Genomic DNA, 27240 nt, shown 5'->3' with positions numbered 1-27240 from the left:
GCGCTTTCTCTTTCTCTCTCTCTCTCCCACTCTTGCTGCAATGTGAATACAGCAGTTCAAGGTATCTCCCGTATACGTGCTTCTATTTTAATTGATATGTAGTTGCAAAGGCACAACAGTACGATTTGATATCAAATTCTCTATCTTCAAAGAAGCCGCTGTTTCATTGATTTTAATCAGAGATGACTATTTCTGCCAGTCACCCATTTGTACTTTTTTCCTCTTTCTATTAGCACAGTCTGGCCTGCTGGGCAGATCCTACTGCCTTGCTATTAGCAGCATATCAGGCAAATAAAGAACATCTTTTGATTTTAACTGCCGCACTAAGCCATTTAGTCTTTTCCTATCAGTAATGTTCTACCTAAACTTTTGCCCCCTTCTCCGCTATTAAAAGCAAACTTGTTTCCTCTCTTTCCCAGTACAGAAAAAGAATCCCAACCCAAACTTCAACTCGGCTTCTTTTTGCAAAGATGCTGACTGACCTGCTGAATGTTTTGTGCATTTTCTGTTTTTATTCAAATTTAAATACACTGATATTGTGGAGTTTTATCAAAGAATCAAGTTTTCTCTGAAGTAGTCCTCTGGAGAACAGATGTAGTTCCACTCTTTCCTGATATAGAACGGACATGTTTCTAAGTGTTCAGTATAAGCATTTGCACATTAGAACTTTAACAAATTTTGTCAATAATTATGTAATATATTCACATTATGTAAAAACTTTCTGCACTATAAAACACAAGAATCCATGGCAAAGCAGCAGCTTTATACATTTAAATGTAAACATTTTCAAAACTTTAGAAAACGTGGTCCAAAAGTAAAAATCCCGTACTTGTTGACAGGTTTGAAATACTGAATCAGTCTGTACACAGTACTGTCCGTAGCACAATCCCACCATGATTCCCCAGCTTTTACTTTGTTGAATCTGCCTGGAGAACCTGCACTGAGTTTGCTTTACTGCAGGGCCCATGAAACTATTTACTTTACTGTAAGGTAAACAAAATTACCTTGCTTAATGCTGTTTATGTTTGTTTCATTAGATTATGAAGACACGTAGTCCTCTTTTATTGTCATTTAGTAATGCATGCATTAAGAAATTATACAATATTTCCTCTGGTGTGATATCACAAAACACAGGACAGACCAAGACTGAAAAAAACTGACAAAACCACATAGTTATAACATATAGTTACAACAGTGCAACAATACCATAACTTGATGAAGAAGTCCATGAGCACAGTAAAAGTTCAAAGTCTCTCAAATGTCCCACATCTCACACAGATGGGAGAAGCAAGAACTCTCCCTGCCATACCTGACCACAGTCCAACTCTGAGTCATCCGAAAACTTCGAGCTCTGATCAGCTCTCCAACACCGAGTACTGAGTGCTATCTCTGTCCGAACTATTCGACCTCAACCTCGGTCACCAACAGCAGGCAAAGCCGGGGATTTTGAGGCCTACTCTCCGAAAGATTCCCGACCACGCAGTAACGACAGCAGCGAACGAGCGTTTCAGAAATTTCTCCAGATGTTCCTCTGTGCTTTCACGTCCCTCTCCATCAAATCAGAATTGTCCACGGCCCCTATTTAACAGATACGTTATCATTTTTCACCGGATGGCTGCGCACGCACGGTGCGCTGCTCTCTCTCCTCCCGCCCAATTGCATTATTTATAAAGGTTAAGATTTTGAGTTGATTTTTTTTATTTTATTTATCATTACATTATTAAGTCATGTCAAGTCAAGTTTACTGTCATTTAACTATATACATTTATATAACATATATAACCATTTAATGTATATAAAAATGAGACGTCTCTCTGAACCAGGGTGTAAAGCACAGTAGTACACATAACACACATGACACACAACTTATGAAGGTAAGGACAAAATCTACAGAGGAATCACACAAAAATAACAAATTAAAGTGCATAAATTAAATATTGTAATATATGGAGCAGATTAACCAGTGACACTTTGAATACAATACGGCAGGGAGTTCAGAAGCCTAATGGTCTGGGGGAAGAAGCTGTTTCCATCCTGACCATTCTTGTTTTTATGCATCATCATTTCCTGCCTGATGGCAGAAAGTCAAAGAGGATGCTGAATAGATGGATGGGATCCTCAATAATACTAATGGCCCTGTGTACACATCACTTCTGATAAATGCCCCTGATGGACGGTAGGGAGAGCCCAAAGATCCTCTCAGCTGTTCTCACAGTCCTTTGTAGGGACTTCCGGACTGATGTTCAGCTGCTCCCATACCAGATGGGGATGCAACTTGTCAGGATGCTCTCAATGGTGTTCCTATAAAATGCAGTTAAGATCATTTTTACTAAATGCCAAAAGCATTCCTAAGATGTAAAAAAAAATTGGATAGATTTGACAAACGACATTCTGATTTACAAGGCTCTTTACTCTATCCACTTCCCACATTTGTATTCTCACTCATGCTTCTGTCCAAAACTCTGATATGGTTTCCCCCTGTGTTCATCTTACCACCACACCAGAGTTCACATTCAGCAGATCATGGTCCATAATTTCCTCTAATACAGGGGTGCCCAATCTTTTTCATGTCATGGACCCCTACCATTAACCGAGGGGTCCATCGACTTCAGGTTGGGAACCCTGCTCTAATATGTCTGTCACAAAAAGATGCATTTTCGTCTCCCCTTTGCGATACTCCAAAAAGGACCATGCCCTTGGACCAATGTATTACACCATTTTCACAGAGAACAAGTAGCAGCATATTACGATCAGTTGTATCATGTCCTTTTGAGGGGTGAAATTTCGCTATTCAAAGTAGCACTGAGCTTTGTTGGGAAAAATTACACAATACAAACTTGAGCTCAACAATTGGGTAAGTCAGCATTTTATATTCAGATTCATTTAACATTTATTTCTATCACGACACCCTTTATCACATCGTTCTTTTGTTACACCCCTGAAAAACGGGGAGAAATAATCACAACAGTGATGTGGTGTTTCCTCATTGAGAGCATTTACTCAAGTGATCAAAAATATATACAAATTACAAAAAAACATATCTTCACAACAAATTGGTTGCGGCAGAATACATACCCTTTGTAAATTACAGCAATATATAGTATTTTCCTGAGACATAATTCTCATTTTCTCTGCTGTTACTGGTGAATAATATGTAGCATTAGCTCAGTAAACTCTCATAAAACTTAATAAAGTTACTAAATACAGACATCCCACCCTGCAAAAACTCATTTCAGGGAGGTAGCACCATCAATTTGCGGGAGACTCCCAGAACTTCTGGGAGAGGTGGGATGTCTGCAACAGAGTAGCTCCTTAGCAGCTAACCAGCTAGTTTAAATAACGATAGCTATGCTAATGAACGAATGACAATTGTTAAACTCACCTCAACATGTCTTTTACATTTTAACCCACCATGGGCAATAGAAAAGTCACTGTTGCAAACACTGCAGCGAGCAACACTGTCATTATTTTGACCCCTATTAGGCAGGGGTACACTTTAGTGCAGTCTGGGGCGATGTACGTTTTATATTTTCTTTTTTTGGAATACTCTGCCATGGCGCGCTCTCGCTTTCTCTCTCGCTCACGCGCTCTCTCTCTCTCTCGTGGTCACTCTCTCTCTCGCTCGCGCCCTCTCTCTCATGGTCGCTCTCGCTTGCTTTCCCTCTCACTCGCTTGCTCTCACTCTGTCTCGCGCGCACTCTCTCTCTCTCGTGGTCGCTCTCGTGCTTTCTCTCTCGCTCGCGCGCTCTCTCTCTCTCTCGTGCTCTCTCTCTCGCTCGCGCCCTCTCTCTCATGGTCGCTCTCGCTTGCTTTCTCTCTCACTCGCTTGCTCTCACTCTGTCTCGCGCGCACTCTCTCTCTCTCTCTCGTGGTCGCTCTCGTGCTCTCTCTCTCCTGCTTATGCGCTCGCACTCAAAAAATTGATTTCCGTGATATTGTATATAATTTGCGGGCATCAGGGAGCCACTATTAATATGCAGGAGACTCCCGGAACTTCCGGGAGAAGTGGGATGTCTGTAAATAAACAATACACAAACAATTGTGCAAAATACATTGACATATGTGCACATGTAAACTCACAAAACGGCAAAAGCACTCGGCGTCGTTACACAAAATGGCGGCAGCTTCGCTCACACACACTTTAATATACTCGGCAAAACATTAGTCAAAACGTTACTTAAACACTCTCTTGACACTTTAAACATATTAGAAAGTTATCATGACCCCTTTAACAGTGTAAATTACCGACAACATACCTGAAAAACGGGGAGAAATAATCACAACAATGATGTGGTGTTTCCTCATTGAGAGCATTTACTCAAATGAGGAAAATACCGCGATTTCCCCTATGTGGGTGGAGACAAAAGCAATCGACCTCAGGCTAGCAGATCAAGCCTACTCTGCAGATCACTGATAATACTATTAGAGCTTAACTTTTAACAATAAACAATGAAATGAATTAAATACCTTTTGGCATTTTAGCCCTTTTTAACATGTTTTTACTGTTTTTAAACACCTTATAAATTGTTTCTCATGACCGTATGATCTTTTTAACCTAATTACAGCATTTTTTAATCTTATTACAGACCATGAATTTACTGTCTTTTTAAACTTAACAGATCTTTAGTGTATTATCCTTTAATTTGTCACACTTTCACCTTGCACTCCTGTCACTTGAGCAATCTTCCCATCTAACTAAACCTACACTTGTGCTCTCTCCTCTGCTCCCCCTTTCTTTCCTCATGATATATATTTTATCTCTGACTTTCGGCAGACTGGGCGAAGATCCAGTGGTCTGGAAGGCAGATCTGCAACATTTCATGGAGGGCGAAGAGCATGACAAGGTGCAGAAGTAGTGATGGTCATGCACTGCAACCAAAGAAGACCTGAGTTGTAATGACTACTTGCACCACTGGACCAAGACCTCCAAGGTCGAGAGAACAGAACTGCCCCAGTGTATCGACTTTTCTGCTTTAAAAACTGTCCTGCACAGGTTTCTCTGTCATCACATATGACAGACAGCCAATCAATCATCTCTGAATTTTTCAGTCTCGATCAATGGGATATGAACTCTGCTTATTTACACAGTGATGCTACCTGACAGAAATAGATCCAACATTTTTGATTCTAGATTTCCAGTAATAGCTGCATGTTGCAATTGCTTTGGATTACTTTGGCAAAGGGTTACATTCCTGGAAAACACTTCATTAAACAAAATATTATAATCTCATTTCATTTATTTTTTCTAATGGATAGCTATGTTGGTGCCAAAATGAGTGTCGACACTTGCGGGCTGCCCCCAGCGCATCCTTAGGAGTGTTGGCTGTTAATGCAAACAACACATTTCACTGTATGTTTCCATGTACAGGTGATAAATAAATGTGAAGCTGAATGGCATGCTATTCATCAAAGAAAAGAACACGACATATACTCAAATTCGTAAATCAAACTTTGATTAATTCATGGAATGCCTAAGCTTCTTGATCTGCTTGTCATATGGAACGAAGAAACATACATGCATATGGATGTCAACCTTCTTAACTGTTGGAATGAGTTTCATATAATTCCTCTATTTTTATGATTTTGGGCCCTTCAATTAAATGATTGCAGTTTATTTCATTTCAGAACTGCTGGCTTGTGATTCTCTACACACTACACAAAGGAATGTGAATGCTTTTGATACCTCTAACATTAGACAGCAACAAAGAGCACATTAGAGGAGTATTAGCCAAAAAAAACCGAATATCAGACTTTAAACCAACCAACAGGACAGGAGTCCAAAAGTTTGGTAGATTTTAACGAAAATCTTAAAAGCAAAAGAAATTGATTGGGAGGTGAATTTCTGAGTTTAATGCTAAATGGGGCCGTCAAGAAGCCAGAATGAGTTAAGCAGAGATATGTCACGGAGTTGCAATACGGAGCCCTGCCAATGTTCTAGAAGGGACATTCTAGTGCTCAAATTGCGAGCAGTGAATTTGAGCTGAGGACTAATAAATCCAATTCAGTAGATGTATAAAATTAGCTCCCATCACAAAGCTAATGATATATGTATGATGAAGCCTATATCACTGTCTGGAATGAAAGAAAATGGAACATACCTTATGTGGAAGCCTTCATTTCCTAATTCTGTGTAAATAAAGGTAAAATATTTTTCAAGTTTCAACCACGGATCTGGCTTGGGCATCCAATCTTTATGAGCATGATTTTCATAAAGCTTCGCCAGCTGCCTGGTTACAGGCCTGGTTTAAGAAAAATTAAAATTCAAAGTTCAAAGTAAATTTATTATCAAAGTACATATCTGTCACTCAGTGGCGTATCTAAGGCACGGCAGGTACAGCACGTGCCCTGGGCGCCACTTGAAGGGGGAGGGGGCGCCACTGAGCAGTTTCTATTAAAGTCAGACAAGCCATCCACGGATAGTGAAAAAAGAATTTTCTTCAGATGTATGATCTGTCTTTGATTATCATGGGTGAGAAGCACTAGGATGGTCTTCTTTCAGAGCATTGTGAAAGAAGACCATGAAACGTTTCTTCAAGAAGAAGAAGGAAAGTGGAGCTGAAGGACAGAAGAGGCGAAAGCTGGAGGTGGAGGAAGCCAAGAAGTCATGCAAGTTCTTCATGCCCTTCTTTGAAAAGCCCAGAACAACTAGTCCGACACATTCCATGGAGTCGCCTGCACCTGCTACAAGTTTGTTAGTATCTTAATTTATTAAAATTACTTTTTTAAACCTTCTTTGAGTGATCCAATTTTTTTACTTCGAAAAAATAAAGGTATTAATTCTTTTTGGGATTTATTTAAAGATGATAGATTGATATCTTTTGAACAATTAATTGATAAATATTCTCTTTCATATTCAAACTTTTTGCAATACCTTCAAGTTAAACATTTCTTACAAAAATATTTCAGTAATTTTCCTTATATATTGGAGACTGATCTGTTAGATACTATTATGAGTATGAACCCTTCAACGAAGGGTTCTATTGGAAGAATTTATAATTTATTACTACAATGGGATAAGCGTCCTTTATCTAAGATTAAACAGGATTGGGAAAAAGAACTCAATTTGACTTTTGTGTTGGAGGATTGGACGTGGATTTTGAAGTTGGTTAACTCTTCTTTGGTTTGTGCTAGTCATTCACTGATTCAATTTTAAATTGTACAGCGTTACCATTTGACGAAGGAGAGACTTTCTAAAATATTTTCTAATGTTGATAGTCATTGTGATAGATGTAAAACTGAGATAGCTACACTGACACATATGTTTTGGTCTTGTTCTATATTGGAACAGTTCTGGAAGTCAGTTTTTTCAACAATTTCTAAAGCACTTAAAATTAATCTACAACCTAATAAATTAACTGTGCTTTTTGGAATAATTCTTCAAAATATTCATGATATTTCTGTGTCTGACCAATGTGTTATTGCATTTGTTACATTGATAGTTAGGAGGGCCATTTTGTTGAAGTGGAAGGATACATCAGCTCCCACTTTGTCGCAATGGTTCTCTCAAGTGATGTTATGTCTTAGTTTGGAGAAAATTAGAAGTTGAACCTTTGAACCTTTATTTGATTTTGAGAAAAGATGGGGTTCATTTGCTCGTTATTATCATTTGAGCTAATTGATAAGATTTTCTCTACGACCTAATTGTAAATTTTTTGGTATAGTTTTCTTTCTCACTGGTGGTTTGATGTTTATTTTTAGAAGCTTTTTGTATGATGCATGGCTCCGGGGTTGTACACCTAATGGGGTTTTTTTCCCACTTTTTCTGCTTAGTAGTGTTTTTTTTAATTATCACAAAATTTTTTTTCAATCTTTAAGATAAAGTTTTTTTCTTTGAGACATTGTAAGTGTTGTTACTTCGATGTACTCGTGTTATTTATTTTGTATAATACAACAATAAAAAGATTTGAAAAGTAAGTTTGTTAGTATCTGAAGGTGGATCAATTACAAGTGTGTCACAGCCAAGGAGGAAGTCAAGTCAGATAAATCTGCGTATGATGAGATTAAGAGTGAGGCTGCCACAGAGAATGTAGACATGACAGGAGGGGAAGACGATGGTGGTGGTGATGTTGAGTTTATTGACGAGATTTTACCTGACGAGATTGAACCTGACGACACTGAACCTAGTGAACTGGATGGTGTCAAAGAGCCTCAAACTGTCATTCCAGCAGAGATTGAACAGCATGACATTGAACTTCTGAAGTTCAACAAGGATACTGGAAAAGCAATTCTGCCTGACACTTGAGAACAGAAATATTAAAGCTGGGTTCGAAGTATTTCCAGAATAGTGAGGGGCCTTTCCTATCAACAAATAACCACTCAATGAACAAAACTTGGTTCAAGAGGAAATTGGGAAATGGGCATGGTGAGGAAGTGACTTGCTCATGGCTGGTCTATTTCCCTTCTAAAAAGTCTACATTTTGTATCTGTTGTGTTCTCTATTCCTGGTCAGACCATCAATCCTCATTGGAGCAGGAAAGTGGATTCAACCAGTGGAAAGCACGTGAAAGAATTAGTGTTCATGAAAATGCCAAGAATCATTGGGAATGCTTCACACAGTAGAAAGAAATGGAAAGAAATTTAGCTGGAAACAGACGAGTTATTGACGCAGTATTTCAGTCACAGATCGAGAAGGAAAAGCAGAAGTGGCATGATATCTTGGCAAGAATCCTTCACTGCATAAAATTCCTTGCAACTCAGAACCTGGCTTTGCAAGGATACAGGGAGTCACTTCAGCTAGACGTTGACTCCAATGTGGGAAATTTCCTTGGATTACTGAAACTACTGGCCATCTTTGACCCTGTCATTTGGAAAGTCATCCTGGATCCACGTCTTATCTTTCACCGGGTGTCCAGAACAAACTCATCCACATGATGGCATCCACTGTTCACCAGAGATTACTGAGAAGCATTCGTAAAGCCAAGTACTATGGTCTCATGTTCGACTCGACTCCTGATCAGGCACACCGTGAGCAGATGTCAGAAGTAGTGAGGTATGCGGAAGTTGATTTTGAGAGGAAGACAGGCCGTGTTAGAGAGTCCTTCCTTGGTTTTATCCAGATAAGCCAGAGGATGCTGATAGTTTGGTTGAAAACATCTTGAAACAGCTAGAGAAGGACGAAATGGAGCTACGAGATTGTCAGTCACAGTGCTATGACAACGCTGCTGTGATGGCTGGACACAGAAGTGGTGTTCATCAAAGAATAAGTGAGAAAAACAACCTGGCAGTGTTTGTGAATTGCGACAATCACTTACTCAACTTGGTGGGTGTACATGCAGCCGAGCAGGATACAATGACGGTCACGTTTTTTGGAACCATCAAAGCTGTCTACATGTTTTCCTCTCGTTCAACACAGCGCTGGGAGAAACTCAAAAACGCCGTGCCTGTGGTTGTTAAGTCGGAGTTTGAAACCAGGTGGAGTGCAAGGACAGAAGCAGTGAAGCCTGTCAACAAGTACCTTGAGAAGATACTTCAAGTTCTCCAGGACATGATAGACAATGAAAACGAGACCAGTGAAACAAGAAGTGTCGCAAGGCAGCTGTACAACCGCATGTTGAGTTACAATTTTCTGACTTTGCTAGGATTTTGGAACAAAGTACTCATTCGCTTTGACCGTATTCGAAAGAGGCTGCAGGGTCCTAGCATGAACTTCCACGATGCTGCCCTGGATTTAAAAGCTCTCCAAGATAATTTTTATGATGAAAGAGAAGTGTTGGTCAGTGAGTCACTCGAAGAAGGAGTCGGTCTCTGTCAAGAATGGAATATTGAAGTTGAAAGACATCAGAGACGAAAGAAACAAATGGCTGATGAGAACTCGAGAGACGCTGAGTTAACAGCTAAGGAGGAAATGGAAAGAGGCATGAAAGGAACACTCGACCATCTTCATGAGAAATGGACAAAAGGTTCGCTCGTTTGCACGACACTGAAGCCAAGTTTGGGTTCCATCTCGATGTCGAGGGACTGTGTTACGGCGCCAACAGTAACGACCTAAAGAAGAAGTGCGAAAATTTGGCTGAATTGTACAGCTCTGATGTTGACGGACAGCAGCTATATGAAGAAATTTTGAATTGCAGAATGTTGCTATCAAGGCGGGTCAACATGAAAATATCAAGACCTGAAGAGCTTCTTGAATTTATTGTTCAGTATGGAGATGAGAGCATCTTCCCCAATCTTTGCATTGCTATTCAGATAATGCTAACTATTGCAGTTTCCATCGCCAGCTGTGAGAGATCATTCAGCAAGTTAAAACTAATACTTTCGTATCTGAGAGCCTCCATGGGTCAAGGCAGACTCTGTGATCTTGCTGTGCCGGCTGTAGAAAGAGAAGAAACTGAAAAAACTGACTTTGATCACATCATAGACCAACTTACATCAGTGAAAGCAAGGAAGGTGCAGTTATAATTTTCATGTAGTGCCATAATTTGTTACTTAAAAGATTAACGAGCTTGACGTATTTTTGAGCTGATATTATGGTAAAATTATCTGAAAGATGGGTGTCAGATGTTTGGACAGGGGCGCAATTTCAGTGCTTGCCATAGGCGCTATTTTCTGTAGATACGCCCCTGATGTCATTACATACAACCCTGAGATTCATTTTTTTACGGGTGTGGTGTTTGTGTACAACAAAGTACAATTAAATAAAAGCACGCACGCAGGAGATGGCTTTAACTGGTGCATTCACATTGCAACGAGAGAAAGAACAAGGTGCATGCGTAGACAACAGGTCATACGTAGTGCTGGAGGGGTGGGGTCACTGCTCTATAAGAAATAGATCCATACATTACACTTCCTCCCCCTTTAGATTAATGCAACATAAAACTATATGTACAAAGCATTCAATTTCCCTTCCATAAACCAATATTCCAAATAAACATGCTTTCACAATAACTAACATCGCAGTTCTAAAGGTTCAGGCTTTCGGCTGGTGCTCTGTTTCTTGCAAGATACTGCCTCTGGACCTGTGAGGTGGCATCAGGTTTGGCAGGTGTCTTGTCAAAGACAACGTTCTCTGTTGTCAGTGTTACACTGCTGTCAGTGACATGATCATCACTGAGAGGTAAGTCCGGTGGCTGTAATGTGTCCGTCTTATTGGATGCAATCAACTCTGGTGTGCTCTTCGATTGAGCATCCAGTATCCGGTCCACATGATGTCTTCATGTCTGATCACCAACATCCACTGTGTTCCAGTGGTCCAGTTCTTGTAGCTATCTTACCGGGTGTCTATGCCTACTTGCTAGTCATGCACTAGGACTTCCTGTCCAATCTCGAAGCTTCTTGCTGCTTCACTTGACAACTGGCTGAACTGTTTATTCTGCACTTCCCTCCGTAGATCTGGTTTCAGGGGGTCTATCCGAGATCTCAGATTCCTGCTCATGAACACCATTGCAGGTGTTTGATTTGTTGTTGCACCAACAGAGTTCCGAAACACAAAAAAGGAGGTTGTCCAACTTGTGCTGTAGAGAAATGTCCTCCTTGTCCATTGCTTTAATGGACCTTGAAAGTTTGGACAAACCTTTTAGCTAACCCATTCGTTGCTGAGGAGCTGACTTGAAATATCTAATTCCATTTTTCTTCATGAACAGTCGGAATTCTTCTGACATGTATTGTAGTCCGTTGTCACTCACAATTTGTTCTGGTAAACTATTTCTGGTGAAGATAGTCCTCAGAGCAGAGACAGTCTTTGCTGAGATGGCTGATTTCATTGCTATAACCTTTAGCTGTTTTGAATGACCATCCACAGCAATCAGGAACATGGAGTCCATGAATGGCCCAGGAAAGTCAATATGTACTCTTTGCCATGCTGACAACAGCCACTTCCATAGGTGTAACAGTCCCTGTGGGGGTGCATTCTTATCTTTTGGCATACCCCAAACAGATTTTGGCTAAGTCTTCAATCTGTTTATCGATTCCCGGCCACCACAAGTCGCTCTGGGCAAGACTCTTCATCTTGATTGTACCCAGGTATCCTTCATGCAGATTCTCTAACACTCTGGTGCGCAGCTTAGAGGGAACCACAACATGAGATCCAGCCATCAGCATTCTTTGACCTACTGACAGTTGGTCTCGTCTCGCTGAGAACTCTGAAAACACAGGGTTACCATGAGCTGGCCTTCCTTGCGTGGTGATGCCATAGACTTTTGACGTTGTCAGGTCATTCCTTGTTTCCATTTGTATTTCAGAACTTGTTACCGGCAACTGGTCTACCAATGTGGAACACCTCTGCTGGGTCACGGTATGAAGACGTTACTTTTTCAGTTGCCAGCAGTGGAAGACGTGATAAGCCATCAGCATTGCTGTGTTGTTCAGTACCTTGAACTCTATGTCATATTAGTGGACTTCTAGGAATAGTCCCAAAGTTGTAACCAGGTAGCAATCATCGCTGGAATTCCCTTCCTGGGAATGAAAATGGGCACAAGGAGCTGGTGATCTGTCACTAGTGTAAATCTTGTCCATAGAGGTAATGGTGGAGCTGCTATATTCCAAATAATCCACTAAGGGCCTCTCGGTCGATCTGTGCATAATTGCATTCTGTGCTCATCAGTGATCTTGAAGCAAGTGCAATTGGGCGGACAGATCCATCTTTCATAATGTATGATAAAATGGCCCCAATGCCATAAGGGGATGCGTCACATGCCAGTCTAATGGGCAGGGATGGATCACAATGGATGAACAGTTCATCGGATGTTATTAGTCTCTTTGTTTCCTTGAATTCTCTTTCATATCATTCTTGCCATTCCCATTTTGCCCGTGTCTGTAACAGTGCATTCAATGAATGTAGCACCATAGCAATGTTTGGGAGAAACCGGTGGTAGCAGTTTACCTGGCCCAAGTATGACCTGAGTTGTGACATATTTTCCAGTTCGGGTGCCTGTAGCACTGCTTCAATCTTCTCTTGTGACTAATGTAGACGATGCAGGTTGATGACATGTCCACAATATGAGATTTCATTCTTGAAAAACTCACATTTCTCTCTCTTAGTGTGTAGACTATACTCCCTCAGGCAGGTAAACACTTTACCAAGATGCCAGAGGTGCCCTTCATAATTTTTGCCAGTCACGATGATGTCACCAAGATAACATTGTGTTCCTGGGGTATCTTGGAGCACTTGGCCCATTGCTCTTCACCAAATTGCTGGGTCTGATGCAACGCCAAAGACAAGTCAATTATACTGGAACAGACCCTTGTGAGTGTTGATTGTGAGGATCTTCCTGCTTAACTCCTCAAGCTCCATTTGCAGATAGGCTTGTGAGAAGTCAATTTTTGAAAACCTCTCCTGGCCTGCCAAAGATGCAAAAATGTATTCTATTAATGGCAGGAGATGCTGCACATTACGCAGCACCAGGTTGATGCTCAACTTGAAATCCCCACATACACAAACGGCTCTGGCCTTTCCTTTCTTGATCACTGGGATAATGGGCATGGCCCAATCACTCCACTCAAGCTTGGAGAGAATCCCAGACACCTCCAAGTTCTGAAGTTCAGCATCCACTTTAGTAAGAAACTGGACATGCTTTATGGAAGTTTGGTGTTGTTGTTTCATCCAGTTCATTGCTGGCTTTCATCCCTTTCAGTTTACCAATCCCCTTCTCAAATACCTTCACATTAGTATTAAGCAACTGTGCCAGTCTCTGGTTAGTGCTATCATTTAGGCTGCTGTGGCCTGTTGATGTCACACTGAGAGCTTTGATTGAATGCTAGTCTACCTGGATATTAGGGCTTTTTCCTAGGGCTGTATTGGCTAACATGAGAGGACACAGTTTTAAGTTGCTTGGAAGTAGGTACAGAGGAGATGTCAGGAGTAAGTTTTTTTTTGTAGAGAGTGTTGAGTGTATGGAATGGGTTGCCGGAAACGGTGGTAGAGGCAGATACGATAGGGTCTTTTAAGGAACTCCTGGATAGGTACATGGAGCTTAGAAAAATAGAGGGCTAATTTCTAAAGTAAGTACATGCATTGTGGGCCAAAAGGGCCTGTATAATGCTGCAGGTTTTCGATATCTCTATCTCTCAACCATTCACATCTGAAGAGTGCTGGCCTTCCAATTTTCAATACATAAAGCTCTAACTGCTGTGTTTGGCCTCCATATGTCACATCTATTTTCAGATTGCCTTTGGGGTCACTTTTTTACCTGTGTAGGTTTTTAGCATTCTGAGGTCTTCTTTAATCGTATCTTAGAAAACAGTCTGTTGTAGTCAGCCTCTGGAATTATAGACAAAGCTGACCCTGTATCCAGCTCCATTTTCAGTTTTACGCCCGACACATCTGTTGTGATCCAAATGATTTTGTGATCTGCTTCAGTAATGCTATGCAGAATTATGAGAATTCACCTTTGTCAGACTCTATGTTGTCTGATTCTGTTTTACATTCGGAAACTTCATGCATTTGCTCAGTTTTGTGTTTGAGACTTTTCACTTTCACTTTTCACTTTCCGGTTGTGCTTTTTGTCTGCCGTGCACACCCTCTCTATATGACCTTGTCTGTGACGCTTTCTGCAGACTTTTTCTTTGAATCAACAGTCATTTGCATCATTGGAGGATTTGCCGCAAAGATAACATTTTTGGCTTTTTGCACCATTCGGGGACACTTTGTGCATTTCACATTCTAACCTCCTTTTCTGTAGTTGGGCTGCATCCTTTGCTGCAGTTTCAAGTGATATTGCAATGGCAAATGCCCGTTCTAAGGTTAGGTCTCTCTCAGACAATACCCTCTTTTGAGTGATTGGACTATGTATGCTACGTACAAGGCTGTCCGTTAATGCATCAGAAAATCCATCTCTAAAGTCACAGTACTGGGAAAGTTTGTGTAGTTCTGTAATGTATTCAGAAACGCTTTCATCGTTTGACCGGTTTCTTTTGTAAAATCTAAATCACTCATCTATTGCCAGTGGTATAGGGCTCAAGTGACTTTGTAAAATTGAAACAATTTCACTAAACGTCCTGCTTGCTGGCTTTTTAAGAAGTGCAGGGGATTTCTTTCACTCCTCCATGTTGTTCATGTTTCACTACTGTTCAACCTTCTCGATATATGACCCCCAGCCTTTATTAGCGCTATCATATTTGTCAACTTTCCCAACTGAAGCCATCACCTTGTTGTGTTCACTTTAAATTCAGCACATCTTTCACTGTTACTCACGCGTTCCTTTATTAGCATCCGTGACAGCCTTCTCTGTATCATTTAACTCTTGCTGTTTCGTCCCATAACTGTTGATGCAGTTCATGATATTCTCTAACATTCAAGTTCGTACTCATCACTAATTTGCTGTGTCTGTGCGTAACTACATATCAGCTAAATAAAAGCACGCACACGGGAGATGGCTTTAACTGATGTATTTACGTCGAAGCAAGAGAGAGAAAAATGCACATGAATAGACAACAGTGCATGTGCAGACAACAGGTCAATGCATAGTGCTGCTGGGTGTCATTGCTCGAAAGAAAATGGATCTGTACATTACAGCAGGCATACTCAATAAATCCATAATAGAACAATAACCATAATGGGATCAGTAAATGACCAACTTGAGCATTCAACCAGTGTGCAAAAGACAACAAAAAATGCAAATAAGAAAAGAAAGAAATAATAAATAAATAATGAGAACATAAGATGAAGAGTCCTTGAAAGTGAGTCCATAGGTTGTGGGAACATTTCAGTGATGGGGCAAGTGAGGTTAGTGAAGTTATCCCCTCTGGTTCAAGCGCCTGGTGATTAAGGGATAATAACTGTTCCCGAACCTGGTGGTATGAGTCCTGAGGCTTCTGTACCCTCTTCCTGATGGCAGCAACAAGAAGAGAGCATGAGTGGGTGGTTGGGGTCTGCTGCTTTCCTGCGACAATGCTCCGTGTAGATATTTTCAATGGTGTAGAGGTTTTTACCCATGATGGACTGGGCCCTATCCATTAATTTTTGTAGGATTTTCCGCTCAAGGACATTGGTGCTTCTATATAAGGCTGTGATGCAGCCAATCAACATACTCTCCACCACAAATCTATAGAGGTTTGTCAAAGTTTCAGATGTCATGCAGAATCTTCACAAACTCCTCAGGAAGTAGAGGTGCTGCTGTGTTTTCTTCGTAGTTATGTTTACGTGTTGGGCCCAGGACAGGTAATCCAGAATGTTCCCAAAGAATTTTAGATTGCAGACCCTCTCCACCTCTGACCCTCCGATGAGTACTGGCTTTTGGACCTCTGGTTTCTTTCTCCCAAAGACAATAATCAGCTCCTTGGTCTTGCTGACATTGAGTAAGAGGTTATTGTTATAACTCCACTCCTATATGCTGATTTGTCACCACCTTTGATTCGGCCTATGACAGTGGTGTCGTCAGCAAATTTGAATATGGCATTGGAGCTGCACAGCCATGTTTTAAAGTTTAAAGTTTTAAGTTTTAAAAACTAAAACTGTCAAATTAAGGTAGTAAACAATTTAGATTGTTTTGCAACAAAAAAGTCTTCCTTTTGCTGGTGTTGCCATTTATTGTGTTTTGAAATCTCTTACATCAGTGCCATTTAAAAATATAAATAGCTGCTTGTATGACCATTCCTAATTGAATTGAAAAACAGGGAATATTAATGTGAAGATGAGTAAGCTGTTGTCATTTGAAGGGCAATCTATGGACCAGAAATATGAAGGAGTAATTGGGCATATTTGAGTAAAAGCTTCTAACCAAATGTTTGAACTACCAAATAGAGTGAAACATTTTAATGTAAATTTAACACTGCAGAATATTCAATATATTTATTAAAACTATTCATTTTACTCATGTGTGTATTTCCTGTTCCCCAAGATTGACGACATTAGTTCTTCTGAGCCAAAGACAAATTTACTTTTTGGACATTTAATTACCTCTTTTCTGACTATACATCCAAATTGAGGTATAATCAGAAAAAAAACCCTCAGAAAGATCTTTAGCAGTTATTTCAATTTCAGACAAATAGTTTCCTTCATTTCAGTTAATCTTACAACTTTAAGGTACAGATACACTGCCTATCATTCCCTTGTTAAGTTAAATTTGAAATTAATATGTGATATATGAATTAGTAAGTACTCCCCATAGATTTTTCTTAACATTTTAGGAAGGTATGGCATTTGCCTGAAGAAGTATTACCATTTGCTTAAACTGTAAATGCTTTGGAATGCTGGACTAATTATGGGAGTCCTACTCTGCACAATGAAGCAATACTATATAAACAAAAGGGCCAGATGCTGGATTTTTTAAAAAAAAAACACATTATGTTCACAATTAAGCATCACGTTTCAATAAATTCCGAAAAACTTCATGAAGTGTTCTATATATGTGAAAATAACCAACTGAATTTAAAGCACAGCGTAAATATGAAAATTATACAATTAACATATAAATTTTATATTTTGATCTGAAAGGTGGAAGTACCTGTAAAGAGGTGGGTCCCCTGATATATTCTGGATCTAGTGCAGTGCCTTCCTCAAGTTCATAGCCAAGTCCATTCTGGAAGATGCAATAGAGCTGTGGTGTACAACCATAAGAATACAGGAGATGAAAGCTCTTCAGCTTATTCTCATTTTCACAATCAACAAACAATTCAGTCTTGTCCCCATACATCCTCACCAAGAAAACATCTTCTAATGTGTCACTAATATACCAATTGACAAGTTTGTTTGTAATTCCATCTGTGGACATCTGTTGAACCAGGAACACTCATGAGTTAAGGATGTAAACTTTATTACTACAATTAACCAATTAACAGATCCTGACCTGTTCCGTTCTGACCATATTCTCAGATTATTTTTAGCTTTGCCAAAATTACAATAAACATGAATTACTCAATTGAATAATCAAATCTTTCATAAATTAACAACTGTTGTTGAATGATTGACACCTGTCACAGAGCACAGTAGAAACCCTCAGTTGCAATTACTGAATCTACAATTGCAGTAGTGTAAAATATCTTTGCTTTGCCTTGTTGAATCTTCTACATTAAGCACATTTTAACAGAATCTTAATTTTTTTAATTGCTCAATAATTCAGCACCTGTTAGTGTTGTTGACAGGTAAGCACAGATGCTAGCTCAGCCTGGTCATTGTATGGAAGGGTTCAATTTCAGAGAACATTAAAGTTTTAATTAGCTTCCACCATAAGCAGGTTTTATTTATATATTGCCATTAATACAGGAAAGAAAAACACAACTTCACGGAGGTATAATTTTAAAAATGAATGCCAAGCAAGATAAATGCATGGATGCAATCATGGGTCACTGAAAAAAATAACTGAGAAAAATAAATTTAACATTCAGTAGATGAAGGATTAAAAAGGGTAAAGATATAGTGGAACTGGTTGCCATAAAGTTACATGAGAAGCTGACACTCATGTCTGTAAATGCCTGCCAATCAACATATGGATGAGAAAAATGAGTATCAAAACCAATCTGTTGGGAAATATCGATGGTGCAGAGATGTGAAGAGCAGTTTGTACCCAGAGTCCTGTATTACCAAGCAAAACCAGCAAATGTATGTGGATACGAGGAAATCTGCAGATGCTGGAATTTCAAGCAACACACATAAAAGTTGCTGGTGAATGCAGCAGGCCAGGCAGCATCTCTAGGAAGAGGTACAGTCGACGTTTCGGGTCGAGACCATTCATCAGGACTAACTGAAAGAACAGCTAGTAAGAGACTTGAAAGTGGGAGGGGGAGGGGGAGATCCGAAATGATAGGAGAAGACAGGAGGGGGAGGGATGGAGCCAAGAGCTGTACAGTTGATTGGCAAAAGGGTCATGGGACATGTCCCATGAGAGGATCATGGGACAAGAGGCCTAGGGAGAAAGAAACAAGAAGGGGGGAAGCCCAGAGGATGGACAAGGGGTATAGTGAGAGGGACAGAGGGAGAAAAAGGAGAGAGAGAGAGATAAAGAATGTGTGTATATAAATAAATAAATAACATTTGGGGTACGAGGGGGAGGTGGGGCATTAACGGAAGTTAGAGAAGTCAATGTTCATTCCATCAGGTTGGAGGCTACCCAGACGGAATATAAGGTGTTGTTCCTCCAACCTGGGTGTGGCTTCATCTTTACAGTAGAGGAGGCCGTGGATAGACATATCAGAATGGGAATGGGATGTGGAATTAAAATGTGTGGCCACTGGGAGATCCTGCTTTCTCTGGCGGACAGAGTGTAGGTGTTCAGTGAAATGATCTCCCAGTCTGCGTCAGGTCTCGCCAATATATAGAAGGCCACATCGGGAGCACCAGACGCAGTTTATCACCCCAGCCAACTCACAGGTGAGGTGTCGCCTCACCTGGAAGGACTGGCTGGGGCCTTAAATGGTATTGAGGGAGGAAGTGTAAGGGCATGTGTAGCACTTGTTCTGCTTACAAGGATAAATGCCAGGAGGGAGATCGGTGGGGAGGGTTGGGGGGGAATGAATGGACAAGGGAGTCGCATAGGGAGCGATCTCTGCGGAAAACGGGGGGGGGGGGAGGGAACGATGTGCTTAGTGGTGGGATCCCGTTGGAGGTGGCAGAAGTTACAGAGAATTATATGTTGGACCCGGAGGCTGGTGGGCTGGTATAGTTTCCTGGAAGTGATCTGGTATAGGTTCCTGGAAGTGAGAAGTGCACCCAGCTGCAGCTTCTAACAATCCGTGTTAAGGAATTGGAGCTGGAGCTGGATGAACTTCGGATCATTCGAGAAGCTGTGGGGGTGATAGGACATGTATATAGGTAGTTACACCCAACATGCAGGACACAGGAAACTGGGTGACAGTTAGAGTCAGAAGGAAGAAAGGCATTGTGGAACTAGTGCAGAGTACACCTGTGGCCATCCTGCTCAGCAGTAGGTTTATCACTTTTGATACGGTTGCGAGGGGGGGGTGGGTCTGTTGACCTAACAGAGGAAAGTCACAGTGATCAGATCTCTGGTACTGAATCTGCCTCAGTGACTCAGATGGGAAAGGGGAAGAAGAGGCAAGCTCTGGTGATAGGGGATTCATTCGTTAGGGCGTGAACGTGAACAAGAATGGTGCATTCCCTCCTGGGAGCCTGGATCATGCCCTTAGCATTCTTAAGTGGGAAGATGAACAGCCTGAAGTCGTTGTCCGTGTAGGTACCAATGACATGGGTAGGACAAGCAATCAAGTTCTGCATAGGAACTTCTGGGAATTAGGTGCCAAATTAAAGGGCAGGACCTCCAGGGTTGTGATCTCAGGATTGCTACCTGTTTCACATGCTAGTGAGGCCAGAACTAGGAAGATTATACGTTTAATAAGTGGCTAAGGAGTTGGTGTAAGAGGGAGGGCATCAGATTTTTGGATCATTGGACCTGTACAGAAGGGACAGTTCGTACCTGAACTGGAGGGGGACTAATATCCTGGTGGAAAGACTTGTTAATGCTGCATGGTGGGGTTTAAACTAAAGTTGCAGGGGGATGGGAACCAGCGTGCCAGAACAGTTAGTGGAGAAGTTGTGTAGGTAGATGTTAGTAAGACCTCAGGCATAAAGTTACTAATTGAAAGGGTGAACATGATGTGTCTAGTGTCCTGAGCTGCATATATTTCAATACAAGAAGTAACATAGGAACGGCAGATGATAGTACTAAAGATGAGGTAGTTGGTTTACAAACAGAGGCAATGTGTTTTGAGGAAAGGCTGTTGATAGGGCAAAATTGCAGTCAACAGGATGTAAAAAGGCGGACAAGACCGAAAAGGGTGAACACAGGACTAGAGGTGTTATATTTGAATGTGCACAGTATACGGAATAAGATGGATGAACTTATAGCACAGTTGCAGATTGGCAGGTATGATGTTGTAGGAACACTGAATCGTGGCTGAAAGAGGATTATAGCTGGGAGCTTAATGTCCAAGGATACACATTGTATCAAAAGGACAGGCAAGAAGGTAGAGGGGGTGGTGTTCAAATCAGGAAAGCAAATCATTAGAAAGATGTAACATAGGGTCAGAAGGTGTTGAACTTTTGTGGGTAGAGCTAAGGAACTCTAAGGGTATAAAAACTCTGATGGGAGTTGTATACAAACCCTCAAACAGTACTAAAGATGTGGTCTACAAATGACAACAGGAGATAGAAAATGCATTCCAAAAGGGTGATACTACAATGGTCATGGGGGATTTCAATATTCAGGTAGATTGGAAAAATTAGGTTGCTGCTGGATTCCAGGAGAGGGAATTTCTAGAATGTCTACAAGGTGGCTTTTTAGAGCAGCTCGTGGTTGAGCCCACTAGAGGATCAGCTATTCTATATTGGATGTTGTGCAAGGAACCAGAATTGGTTAGGAACCTTAAGGTAAAAGAACCCTTAGGACAGGTATCATTACTTGGTCAAATTCACCCTGAAATTTGAGAAGAAGAAGCAAAAGCCAGATGTATCTATCGATCAGTGGAAAAAAGGGAATTACTGAAGCATGAGAGGGGAGTTGATCAAAAGTGATTAGAAAAGTACACTGGCAGGGATGATGGCAGAGCTACAGTGGCTGGAATTTCTGAAAGCAGTTTGTAAGGCACAGGATATATTCATCCCAAAGAAGAAGTATTCTAAAGGAAAGATGACAAAGCCATTGCTAACAAGACAAGTCAATGCCAACATAAAAGCCAAAGAGATGGCATATAATAGAAAAAAAATAATGTGAATTTTTTAAATGTCAACAGAAAGCAACTATAGAAGTCTTTAAGAAGATTATGATGGAATACAAAAGTAAGCTAGGCAATAATATTACTGAGGGTACCAAAAGTTTCTTCAGATACACAAAGTGTAAAAGAGAGGTGGGTGTGTATATTGGACCGCTGGAAAATGATGCTGGAGAAGTAGTAATGGGGGTCAAGGAAATGGCATCAGTCTTCTCTGTGGAAGATACTAGCAGTACAGTGGAAGTTCTAGGTGTCAGGGGTCATGAAGTGTGTGAAGTTACCATTACTAGAGAAAATGTTCTTAGGAAACTGAAAGGTCTCAAGGTAGATGTCATGTGGACCAGATGGTGTACACTGCAGGGTTCTGAAAGAGATGGCTGAAGAGATTGTGGAGGTATTAGCAGTGATTTTTCAAGAATCACTAGATTCTAGAATGGTTCCGGAAGACTGGAAAATTGTATATGTCATTCCACTATTCAGGAAGGGAGGGAGGAAGAAGAAAGGAAACTATAGGCCAGTTAGTCTGACCTCAGTGGTTGGGAAGATGTTGGGGTCGATTATTAAGGATGAGGTTTCAGGGTACTTGGAGGCACAAGATAAAATAGGCTGCAGTCAGCATAGTTTCCTCAAGGTACAACCTTGCCTAACAAATCTGTAGGAATTGTTTGAAGATACAACAAGCAGGATAGACAGAAGAGAATCGGTTGATGTTGTGCACTTGGATTTTTAGAAGGCCTTTGACAAAGTGCCACACATGAGAATGCTTAAAAAGCTACGAGTCCATGGTACTATAGGTAAGATTCTTGCATGGATTAAGCAGGAATAAACTCTGTGGGAATAAACAGAGCCTTTACTGGTTGGCTGCCAGTGACTAGTGGAGTTTCTCAGGGGTCTGGGTTGGGACTAATTCCTTTTACGTGATTGGGCTGATGGGATTGATGGCTTTGTTGCAAAGTTTGCATACAAAATGAAGATAGGTGGTGGGGCAGGTAGTCTTGAGGAAGTAGAGACGCTATAGAAAGAGTTAGACAGATTGGAAGAATAGGCAAAGAAATGACAGATGGAATACAGAGTCGAAGTGTATGCTCAATCACTTTGGCAGAAAAAAATAGAAAGGTTAATTATTTTCTAAATGGAGAGGAAATACAAAAAACTGAGGTGCAAAGGAACTTGGCAGTCCTTATGCATGATTTCTTAAAGGTGAATTTGCAGGTTGAGTCTGTGTTAAGGAAGGCACATGCAATGTTAGCATTGATTTCAATAAGACTGGAATATAAAATCATAGATATAATATTAAGATTTTATAAAGCACTGGTGAGGCCTCACATGGAGTGGTGTGAGCAATCTTAGGCCCCTCATCTTATAAAGGATATGCTGAAACTGGAGGCTCACAAAAATGATTGCAGGATCGAATAGTTTGTCATATAAAGAGAGTTTAATGGCTCTGGGCCTCTATTCACTTGAATTCAGAAGAATGAGGGGATGACCTCATTGACACCAATTGAATGGTGAAAGGCCTTGATGAGGTGGATGTGGAGAGGAAGTTTCCTACGTAGGGAGGGTCTAAGACCAGAGGACACAGTCTCAGAATAGAGGGGCATCCCTTTAGGATGGAGATGAGGAGGAATTTCTTCAGCCAGAGGGTAAAGGATCTGTGGAATTCTTCGCCACAAGCAGTTCTGGAGGCCAAGTCTTTATGTATATTTAAGGCAGAGGTTGACAGATTCTTGACTGGTCAGAGCAAGAAGGGATATGGGGAGAAGGCAGGAGACCGGGGCTGAGAGGAAAATTGGATCAACCATGATGAAATTGTTGAGCAGACATAATGAGACAAATGGCCTAATTCTTGTCCTATATCTTATTGTCTTATGGTCTAACTGTTGTATCGGATGGAGATTCTTGAACGGTACCTCCACCTCAAGTAAGTGGACCTTGTCATAAGGATCAGGCCACTTTATTTCCTTCTCTACCTTGAACTTTGACAGTGCATGCTTACATGGCTGTTCTGCCAGATTTCATCTTGTGAGGTTCTGATCACACACGATGCTGCCGGACTATCATTCTTTGATGAATTGGTCTGAAACCCAAACAGATTCAGCACTCCAGAATGATGACAAAGATTTTGCTCTGTGTCTGCGATCACACGTGCTCTTCATTTTTTTTCATGCAGTCTTGTCTCAAAATTTCTCACTTTGTCTAAGTGACAAAGTGAGTGAGGCTGGAGAAGTGAATGAAGAAAGAGCAGGCTTGTTCTCAGTCTCCAGCCCATTGGCAGCTCTGATTGACTGTAGCCATTTGCAGAAGGTCTGTAGCAACAAGCTAGCAGTGCTTTGTAGGGATCCTTTGCATTAACAGACTGCACTGCTCTTTCCGCTTCTCCACATGCCTGTGGGATCTGAGGACTGCTTGTCTGGTGTTTGAACTCATAGTCCCTAGCAAAGGCTTTGAATTTTGAGCAGCTGGATTATGTACCATTGTCTGGCACAAGTCGCTCTGGTATTCTGTGACGAGCGAATACAGCTTTCAGGTGCTATATAACTGCAACTGAGGATGCAGAGGACATATTGGACACCTCAACATTTTGTGAGTAGTAATCCACACTGAAAATATACTTCAAACAAGGGAAAATCTGCAGATGCTGGAAATCCAAGCAACGCACACAAAATGTTGGAAGAACTCAGCAGGCCAGGCAGCATCTATGGAAAAGAGTAAACAGTCTTGACGAAGGGTCTCGGCCTGAAACGCCCACTGATTATTCTTTTCCACAGATGCTACTGGCCTGCTGAGTTCCTCCAGCATGTTGTGTGCATGAGAATATATTGAATTGAATTGACTTTATTACGTGCATTCTTCATATACATGAGGAGTAAAAATCTTTACATTACGTCTCCACCTAAATGTGCAATGTGCAATTTGTAGTAATTTATAATAAATAGCATGTACAACAGGACAGTCAATATAACATAGAAATACAGTTGTATCAGCATACATTAATCAGGCTGATGGCCTGGTGGAAGAAGCTGTCCCAAAGCCTGTTGGTCCTGGCTTTTAAGCTGTGGTACCGTTTCCCGGATGGTAGCAGCTGGAACAGTTTGTGGTTGGGGTGATTCGGGCCCCCAATGATCCTTCGGGCCCTTTTTATACACCAGTCTTTGTAAATGTTCTGAATAGTGGGAAGTTCACATCTACAGATGCGCTGGGCTGTCCACACCACGCTCTGCAGTATCCTGCGATTGAGGGAAGTACAATTCCCATAGAAACATAGAAAATAGGTGCAGGAGTAGACCATTCGATCCTTCGAGCCTGCACCGCCACTCAGTATGATCATGGCTGATCATCCAACTCAGAACCCTGTACCTGCCTTCTCTGCATACACCCGGCCCCGTTAGCCACAAAGGCCATATCTAACTCCCTCTTAAATATAGCCAATGAACTGGCCTCAACTGTTTCCTGTGGCAGAGAATTCCACAGAGTCACCACTCTCTGTGTGAAGAAGTTTTTCCTAATCTCAGTCCATTTATCCTTAAACTGTGACCCCTCGTTCTGGACTTCCCCCACATCGGGAACAATCTTCCTGCATCTAACCTGTCCAATCCCTTTGGAATTTTATATGTTTCAATAAGATACCTCCTCAATCTTCTAAACTCCAGAGAGTATAAGCCTAGTTGATCCAGTCTTTCATCATATGAAAGTCCTGCCATCCCAGGAATCAATCTGGTGAACCTTCTTTGCACTCCCTCTATGGCAAGAATGCCTTTCCTCAGATTAGGGGACCAAAACCATACCAGGCAGTGATGCAGCCAGTCAGGATGTCCTCAATTGTGCCCCTGTAGAAAGTTCTTAGGATCTGGGGGCCCATACCAAACTTCCTGTTGTGCTTTTTTTTACCACACAGCTGGTATGTACAGACCACGTGAGAGTCTTGGTGACGTGTATGCCAAGGAACTTAAAGCTGTTCCCCCTCTCAACCCCAGATCCATTGATGTCAATAGGGGTTAGCCTGTCTCCATTCCTCCTATAGTCCACAACGAGTTCCCTTTGTTTTAGCAACGTTGAGGGAGAGGTTGTTTTCTTGACACCACTGTGCCAGGGTGATGACTTCTTCTCTGTAGGTTGCCTCGCTATTATTTGATGTAGTATCGTCAGCAAATTTAATTAGCAGATTGGAGCTGTGCATGGCGACATAATCGTGGGTATACAGAAAGTAAGGGAGGGGGCTTAGGACACAGCCCTGAGGGGCACCTGTGTTGAGGGTCAGAGGGGAGGAGGTAAGGGAGCCCACTCTTATCACCTGCCAGAGATCTGATAGGAAGTCCAGGATCCAGCTGCACAAGGCAGGGTGGAGGTTAAGGTCTCTGAGCCTGGAGGGAATTATGGTGTCAAATGTCAAACTGTAGTTCAGGAGCATAAGTATCCCTCTTCTCCAGATGTGTAAGGGCGGTGTGTAGAGCTGTGGCTATTGCGTCATCTGTTGGTCAGTTGTGTCCATTGTGAGTGGCAGCATGCTGCAGATGTAGTCCTTCACTAGCCTCTCAAAGCATTTGCTTTTTACTGAGGTGAGTGCAAGAGGATGCCAGTCATTCAGACATGTTACCTTGGTCTTTTTAGGTACAGGAGCAATGGTGGATATTTTGAAGAAGGAGGGCACTCTGCACTGAGAGAGGGAGAGATTAAAAACATCTGTAAATACATCTCCCAGTTGTGCCACACACATCCTGACTACCCGCCCTGAGATGCCGTCCGGTCCTGCAGCCCTGCAACTGTGCATTTTTTTGTAATACCTGCATACTTCTGCCTCAGAAATGACTAAGGTGCAGGTCTCTCCACAGTTCTCCTCAGGGACGCAGTGTTGGCAACATCGAATCGAGTGTAAAAAAGATTTAGCTCATCTGGAGAGAGGCAGCAATGTTGGAAATACCACTGTGTTTAGCTTTGAAATCTGCAATGGTGTGCAATGATCTGCCTCATTGTGGCTCAAAAATATCTATGTCTGCAACTTGACATGGAAAATCTGGGAATACTGTGGGACAGAGGTTCAGCGTGATTTTTGTGCATGTTTCTGCATGCTTCACATAACCTCTCAGCTGTGAGCTCAACCCAGGCACCACATAGACTGCCTTGCTCTTAGGCGACATTTTTCGATGCCTTGATGTCCTTGGTGGGTTTGATTGATGATCTTGGTTTGCATAGAAGTAGCAATGATGAGTCTAGAGCCCTTTAGCTGCAAATTATCAAGAATGGTGAGTGTGTCTCTTTCAAGCCGGAATGATCTGAATCTGTGAGCTCCTTTTGGAACAGCTGGCCATCCGTGCTCACAGTACTGCATGACTGTATATCAGTATGAGTCCTGACGAAGGGTCTCGGCCTGAAACGTCGACTGCACCTCTTCCTAGAGATGCTGCCTGGCCTGCTGCGTTCACCAGCAACTTTTATGTGTGTTGCTTGAATTTCCAGCATTTGCAGAATTCCTGTTGTTTGCGAAATTAAGCAAATACCTGCAGTGCCCTCAACTTCTTAACTAACAGCCCCACCCCCTGAGACATTTGATGGCTCAGATGCTTTGAGAGATTTAGAGTTATAAGCAATCTCACTTAGGTTTCAGAAGTGCATCAAGTAAGCATACTGATAGCAGCACACATCAAA

General features: G+C 41.5%; 1 long non-coding RNA gene across 2 annotated transcripts in view; it reads right to left on the bottom strand.

Moving 5' to 3' along the window:
* Positions 1 to 748: 748 nt before the first annotated feature.
* Positions 749 to 27240, bottom strand: part of LOC140186950 (uncharacterized) — a 46432-nt gene continuing 19940 nt past the window's right edge. The window contains exons 2-4 of one of the 2 annotated variants that reach the window (XR_011882982.1): positions 17379 to 17471; positions 6099 to 6126; positions 749 to 1578 (exon numbers count right to left, since the gene is read on the bottom strand). This is a non-coding gene — a long non-coding RNA (uncharacterized lncRNA). The remainder of the gene's footprint in view (positions 1579 to 6098; positions 6127 to 17378; positions 17472 to 27240) is intronic. The other variant, XR_011882981.1, reaches the window with a different exon arrangement.

Source organism: Mobula birostris, chromosome 23 (assembly GCF_030028105.1).
Source record: "Mobula birostris isolate sMobBir1 chromosome 23, sMobBir1.hap1, whole genome shotgun sequence".
Taxonomy (NCBI): Eukaryota; Metazoa; Chordata; class Chondrichthyes; order Myliobatiformes; family Myliobatidae; genus Mobula; species Mobula birostris.
This window is presented reverse-complemented; position numbering and strand designations above follow the sequence as displayed.